The sequence below is a fragment of the Amblyomma mixtum genome, chromosome 5, assembly GCF_055824585.1.
Source record: "Amblyomma mixtum isolate Tamu chromosome 5, ASM5582458v1, whole genome shotgun sequence".
Lineage (NCBI taxonomy): Eukaryota > Metazoa > Arthropoda > Arachnida > Ixodida > Ixodidae > Amblyomma > Amblyomma mixtum.
The window spans coordinates 50716831-50724330 of record NC_143016.1 but is presented as its reverse complement, the minus strand read 5'-3'; the positions used below and the strand labels follow the sequence as shown (position 1 = coordinate 50724330).

The 7500-nt window shown below is 45.5% G+C and overlaps 1 pseudogene across 3 annotated transcripts in view; it reads left to right on the top strand.

Annotated features, from left to right (window-relative positions):
* LOC149342109 (5-hydroxytryptamine receptor pseudogene) overlaps positions 1–7500 on the top strand; it is a 279261-nt pseudogene that overhangs the window by 226278 nt on the left and 45483 nt on the right. For all 3 annotated transcript variants that reach the window (XR_016283001.1, XR_016283002.1, XR_016283003.1), the window contains one exon: positions 2832–2890. The product of XR_016283001.1 is annotated as a 5-hydroxytryptamine receptor pseudogene, transcript variant X1 (transcript). The remainder of the gene's footprint in view (positions 1–2831; positions 2891–7500) is intronic.

The following is a 7500-nucleotide window of genomic DNA, read 5'->3' as shown; positions in this document are numbered from 1 at the left end:
TCGCGCTGTGCATTGCACATCGTCGTAATCATCAACCTCAATCTGCGCGTAAAATTCACGAAAGGAAAGGAAACGCGGTTTCAATCGTGCTTTCAGGTAAGGGGCGTTGGTGTCACTTGCAAAAACCTGCTTTCTCACAACGTTTCGTGGTTAGCAATGCTAAACCGCCAGGAATATTTCACTGTGTAATGCTCCCATCAAAATACTCTACGAAGCTCACGTAGCTCGCTAGAGCAATGATGGCCTTTTGCGCTCCCTCGTCAGGCTCAACGACCTACCACAGGAGTTCGACGACACCAAGATCCCTGTTAGGTGTCAGCATACGATATAAGGCAACGTCCGTGCTCTCATCTTTTCCCAGCTGTTTCTTGTATAAACAAGCTTCAGAAGGTTCTCGTCACAGTCCCTCTTTCATTGAATCTGGAGTGTTATCGATCCTCGTGATGTGGCCATTGTTGACGCCTGCGGGACAGTTTACAGGAAGGAAAGCTATTTCCGGTACGTGCAAACATCGATACTGTTTTCCTCTTCAAACATTTTTCACCGTCAAGCTTGAATAAATCCATGAAATTTATCCTCCAGATCAATATTTATGATTGACTTCTAAAAACTGAGGTCTGGGTGGGTGGGTGGGAAGCTGAGTATTTTGCAGTGCAAGAAGATATATCTTCTGCAACGGTGTAAGGTGAGCAATAGAAGCGATTATAATCTTATTGGTTTTGGTGGCTTTCTTTCGCGGTAGGAGCATAAAACTAAATCCGTTGCTTCTCTTATCTGTGTTTTCTACCCATTTTATATTGAATTATTTAGAGAAAACTTGATCAAACTGCGTTTCACACGTACCACAGTTCGCAAATTCAGAATTGTAAATTCATTGAAATTAATATATCACTTCCGGTGTTCGTTCGTAAAAAGGAGCTTTCAGTGAGCTGTAGGGCATTTTATATTAACGCCTCTGAAGAGAATGTTGTACAGCTGCAGGTTTCCGCTAGGATTGTTCAACCCGATTATTATTTTTCATGTTATTCCGCCTCATGATACGGATCAGGGGCCACTACCTGCCCTAACTAGACCTACTCCCTTACAACTTCCAGCACCTATTACAAAAAAACGCCGTAAATAAATTGCATGTTCGATACCTAAGGAAGTCGATTTTCACTGCAGTTGGGTTGTAGTGGTTCCCTATTCATGGCAACTACATTTCACGTCCTATGAACGTTCGTGCTTGGGGAAACTGAAGCTGAATCTCTAAAATAAACATCATCTATGGCTCGAAAATTTCGTTGGGCGGATTAATTAGACGCAGCGAGAGCCGGACGTTATGTGTCAGCACGACTTGGAGCGAGTGAATGAATGCGAATGGTTCGCGAAGTCAGTGGCTGTCGCTTCGATGAGCGCCTCCATATTCCACGCCGCCGAAACGACAACCTTGTGCCTGCTAGGAGCTAATCTAAATCGGGTTCCCCAGTAAACATGCAGAGTAAACTTACTCGCGAGTGCAATTTTTCCCGCAAGTGTATTGGAGCGGTGATTTTGATCTGAACGGGAGAATCTTTTTAACCGTTAGATTTTTGCGGCAATATTTTTATAAATACCTTTCGCGATTCCATGTTTTGCCTATATGGTGTTAGTTCGTACCTCCTGTGACATCAGAGATAAATACTGAGAAATACCAGTCGCAGGTTCCGCTGTCAACGGCGGGTATAGTCATCGCAGCAGGAACAATGGTGAATTGGTAACTTAAGTATTTATCTCCTTAACTGCTCGCAGATTCAGCGTTATAGTATTCGGTGCGGGACACCCACTGGAAGCATTTAAAAAATTGTATGCCTTCTTCATTGCCTTCTCTGCCATACTATACAAAAGCTTATCTCTTTCGCGCCCTTCCATAATAGAAGGCCTGCTAGCAGATGCATTTTTGAGCCGAAGCCTTTTACCCCGGCATAGCTCCACCAGTTTTAAGACTGCTTTAGAGCGCAGCTCTCAACCACCCGATCGTGGGTTGAGCCGTGTCGCGCCGCCGACGTAACTGAGCTAAACCAAAAAAAAATATACGAATAAACATTGTTCCGACTGGGATTCCAGCCCGCGACTCCACGAACAGATCAGTTTCACTGGCCACTGCACGAGAGCACGAGGATATCGTCGCAGCTTATCATGTTTGTTATTAAACATCATTGTCTTCATCTAATACGGCTATCGGACTAATATGCATATTCTCGAGCGCTCTACACAGCACACCGTCATGTTCATCAAGTAATACTACTATCGAACTAACATCGTAGCTAGACGTGCGGACCACCCAGCAATGCAAAATGATGAGCCTATAGAGCCTGCAATACCACAGAGCTGATACGATATTTCGCATTAGGGAGAATCGTAGTCGTCCTTAGAACTTTTCCAACACAAGCAGCACTCTAAGGAGCAATTGAATGTTTTGTGGTGAATAAAAGCTTCTTAAGTAAATGATCTCGGCCAAGGCAAGTTATCAATTATGAGTTCTCTGGATTCAATCAGGCCGTATTTCTAGAATGGTGTCATGCATTTGAGGATGGTCTCTGTTCTGTCAGGAACACCGAGTTTTATAAAGATCCCTTTATAAATAAAGCATTTTCAAATCTCGTATTTCACCTTTTCCAACCAAGTAAGCTTGTTTATGTATGCTATATGCAGTATATGCCTATACACAACCACGCACACACACACACCGTCACCCAGCCTACCATTTGCGCCGATGGTTCAGGAACAAAATTGACCTGGATGCATTACTTCCTCTTACAGCCCCCCTAATTCTACTTCCTAAAATTGACATTTCCTCGTTTCCCTTGCAGGCCTTCTTCGATCCCGGAGCACATAAAGAGAGGAAGCTCAAGTGGCGTTACGAAGCAAGGTATGTCAATTAAAACTGACTTCCGCTCAAGTACTAGTGTGGCAAGCAGGGACACTTGCGAGTGAGAGAGAAGTACCGACCTCTCCAGAAGAATGGCCTGAGGGGCGAGTTGGTGCATGATGAAATGAACGGCGGCGCAACAAGAAGAACACAACAAGAGAGGGTGGTGTCCCCTCTCTTGTTGTGTTCTTCTTGTTGCGCCGCCGTTCATTTCAACTTTACCGACCTCTCCTGTCTGTCAAAAAAATGAGCCGCTTAATGTTTAAATCCAGCCTCGCCTGTTGAAACTGAAATACAGAGCCAACAGAATTAAAGCAAAGAGGCAAGAGAGTAGACTGGCGTCCCTAATTGCCACCGAAGGCGCTCGGCTAATGAGACCCTCAGCTACGTCTCATGATCCAAAGTTTCGGGTTATTTCGAAACGATGGATTCCAAGTGAGCGCTCAAGTCATCCACAGGTGTATTTTGCAGCGCTTTTTTTATTCTTTCATTTCTTCTTTTTCCTTTCTGACCGCCCACCGCCACTCCAGGAACAAAAAAGTGGCTCCTGTACAACGTTAATGCTGTTGAGCGCCGATCGCTAAGCATAATAACCTAACTTTCGAAGGGAAGAGCCCTTTTGATGAATTGACTATGTTTCAGCAGCTTCGTGTTCCTGCTAAAAGCGCAAGTCTAGTACTCACTTTGATGTCAACATATTTAAATGACTGCAGGCGTGATCTTATTTTTTCAGTTATTCGTACATACTTTGAGATCGTGAGTGAAAGAAGGATAACTAAAACCAAGAAAAAAAAGAGCATTAGCTGTAAGCCATACGTCATGAGTTAAAAAATAAAATTGCTGAGGCTCAGCTTGGCTAAGCCTGGGGAATGCGAAGCATATTAGTGGCTAGGCTTGGTACTACATGGCTTTCCTTGGTTGAATACTTGGTCATTTTAATACAACCACTAGAAGCCTTCGTTGTGGGGGAAGACAACGGCATGGCTATAGCGGAACGCCGACTAACCCCGAGACGCGCGTTGGGTGAGCGCCTGGATTGCCACGGAAGCCGCGTCTGCCTGCCCGGTGGAGCGAGCGTTTCACCTACACCCAGTGTGAACGCGCGTTCGAAATGCGCGGGAATGCGCGGGTGTGACGGCTAGGGGTCCCACGGCGACAGCGCGAGGTGGAGGCCGGCTCTCTCATCCGATGTCACGTGGTGTGACGTCACGGTGTCACGTGGTGTGACGTCACGGTGTCACGTGGGGGTCCCACGGCGACGGCGTGAGTGGTAGCTCTAGCAATATGCTTCGCATAAAATAAAGAGGATACTTTCAAGACAGCTGTGCGCGTTGCTTGTATGATTAACATTCAATTTCTTGAACCTGCTTGAAAAGCATGCACAGCCGGTTTTCAACTTTATGGCAGGTTGGTTTTCGTGATGCGTCAGAACAGTCTGCACATAAAAGAGTCTTTTCTACTACTTGTGCATTGTTGCGGAGAGAGTTGTTCATGTTTCCGTCGTCTATAATTACGTTGGTCTGAATTACTGTGACCGGAGTCGTAGCCGGTGCCGCATATTTGGCGCGGTGTACGTTCAGGTCAGAGTAAAAGGTTCTTTTTTTTCAGAATCCTAAGTAGACAACGAAAAATACATTTGTGCTTAAATTGCGTAGGTTAGGCCAAAAGGAATAGACACGTTTCAGTCAAGAGTCCGCAGTGGTTTCCATTACCTCATGAAAAGAGTGAGCGTAAAGCTTCCCTTGATCAGTAAAGTTTTCACTCTTAGTGTCATTAGGAGCGAATGTCGGTACCGCAATAGAACATGAAGCATATGACTGCAAATAGATTCGCTATCAGCTAAGAAACTAAACATAACAAGGGGTAACATTAAAGCTGGAACACATACATCGACAGAATAGCCTCTGTTGCGCAAAATAATTGCTGCGCTGCGAGAGTCTCCAATTTATAAGAATTAGTGGCTTGATAATGCTTGACAGAGAGCGATGAGCTTTTCTTTCGATTGCACGTTACGAAAATCTGCACATCCTACTTTTATGGAGGCTGGTGGTTTGGGTAGTAAATCAAACCATAGCGAAAAATAAAACGAAATGAATAAACATAATAGAACACTGCAAACTCGCAGGCAGAGTGAATAGATCTTGTAAATGTCTTGCGCACAAAACCAGAGTAATACAGGAGAAGGGGTTAATGTAGCCACGCACAAATGATTTACGCATAGCGAAGAGCACGCGAGCAAATTTGTGAAGAGTTTCAAATGATTATTATAGTTGTGTGCAGCAGTAGGCACGCAGCATACATACCAAGCAAAAACAATCACACGATGCAGTATTCCTTGCAATTAACGGAGTAAAATATTAGTTGCGAGAAAATTAGAAGTTAGAATTATTCCATGCGTCCCTGATAACAAAGTACATTCGTGCGTACACATTGTGTCCCAGCTAACTTTAGGCAGGGTACTAAAACATGCCGAGACACACTAAGACAAAGCGACCATATGCTGGTTGCACACTATTGTGTGTACCAAGTCACACTATATCTTGTATCCTGCTTAACTGCATGATTCGTTGAGAATAATGTACCAAATCTGCAAGGAACGAAGCTGGACACGAATTCTAATCACAAAATTGTAGAATGGTCGGCAAAACGTTGGATTGAGCAGTTTCCAACTTTGCATCTATTACGATTTAGCTTTTTCCGCCAACTTCAGCTGCCTGAGAAAAAAAAAATGCCAAGCGACATGGCTGCTTGCGCTGCGCAACTGGAGGGCTGCCAAACATTTTGCCTATAAACGAACAGATCATTTAGCTGAGTGTGCTGCCGCTTAAAATGGGACAAGACAGCACGCAGGCGATGGCTGTGCGGTTAGAAGCCAGCGGAAACGGTAAGGGCTGCGTCAGCTTGTCGCTATCATGATGGGCCTGCGAGGGAAAGCATACCACTCAGACTTGAAGACTGTATTAACTAGGTGACTTGCTCCGGCTACATACAGCAGAAAACCGTCGTCCGGTCACGGTGCATTAATATCCTGCATACCTTAATAAGAAGAAACACTGACGTGTATATCATTCCTGAGAGCTGCATTACAGTCTAGATGTGGCCGCACTTTTTTATGCAGTTTTACGAGTAAAAGGAAAAGTGCTGTTAAACTCTGACACTCGTTATCTTTGGGCTCATGCCAAGTGGTGTGCGTATCGTAACGGCAACCATAAAACGGGCACAATTACTTCTCTCCTTACATTAATTAAACATGTGACCTTATTTTGTAAGATTTTTTCTTTTCTTTTGCACCTTTTCTGTCGCTGATAGCTATCGCCGGTAACGACCGCGCGGATTGCCTAGAATACTTACCAATCGCCTGGTACGGCCATAAAAGTTGGGCTGTCCAATCACAGAAAAGCAATGAGCGCTCCCGTAGCTGCCTTCTTTCCTTCAACTCTCGCTCATTTTCAATCCATGTCAAAGAAACGTTTTACGTAGTGCCAAGCAGAGCCACTCAGCGCGCTTCTTACCCGCGTTCTCTAGTAGCTGTCATCGTCATGAGCGTTCCTAACGAAATGCACTCGCTGAGGAGAACTCAAGCGAGAACTCAAGTGTTTTTGTCTTTGTTGACGCGCACAGCAGGCGTTCTTCTTTCGCTCGTTTTGGTGCCTCTCAGAAGTCCTCCGAAGGTTGCGACTACATTAGCGCCGAAAATTAACTCCAGGTCAGGGGCAGCGTCTTGAAAGAGGGCTGTCCTTCCGCGGGGCCTCCGCCGTAATTAGCGACGCTACGGGCAGCGCCGCACTCTTCTGGTGGTGGCAAGCATTGTTGTACAGTGCGCAAAAAGCTTGCTGCAACAAGAGGCAAGGCAAGTCGTTAGCCGCGGGCCCACTGCGCGTGTTTCTGCCTAAAGGAGCTTCCGTCGGGAAATTAATTACCGCGAAGAGTTTCTCTGCGGCTATTTCCGCGCATGCCGCAAAACTTTATCCGCGCTGGCGGAAGTTTGTTTGGCAGCGCCTGCGGTGATTACCAGCTTGACTGAAACCTACTGCTCGCTTGGTTCGCCATAAACTGAGTGCAGCGGCGGTTACAGCAACACTGAGCTCTGCACTTTGAAAGGAGTGGAGTCGCGTACAGGTTAAGGGTGGCTCTGGAACCGATAGAAAAATTGCAAAACATTGTTTTGAGAAACCAACCGCCAGCCATTCAAATCTAATTGGGGATGAGACATGTCTTTAATGAACGTTAAAACTGAAATAATGTAAATTATGGGCTACAAAAATACATCGGCGGTTTATACCTTTGTGAAACAAACTACACTCTTTAAACAGAAAGGACAAAAAAGAGAGTAAACCGCCCTCTAACCCACTCCCTTTTAAGGGCGTGTGGTAGACAACAGCTTGCTTCCTAGCTTAGTCATTGCCTAGCGACCGCTTCGAGTGAGCTCGGGTAAGTTCGGAAGAGCGTCGCGCCAGCTGCGCGAGAGGTAGCTGGGGAAGAACAACATGGGTCGCACAAAGCCTACGGGTGACTGTGATAGAAACAGCCACCTGTCAGTGCAGTGGAACATCTCTTAACCACTACACCACTGCGATGGTAGTGGTATCAGGACTCAACAACACTTATGA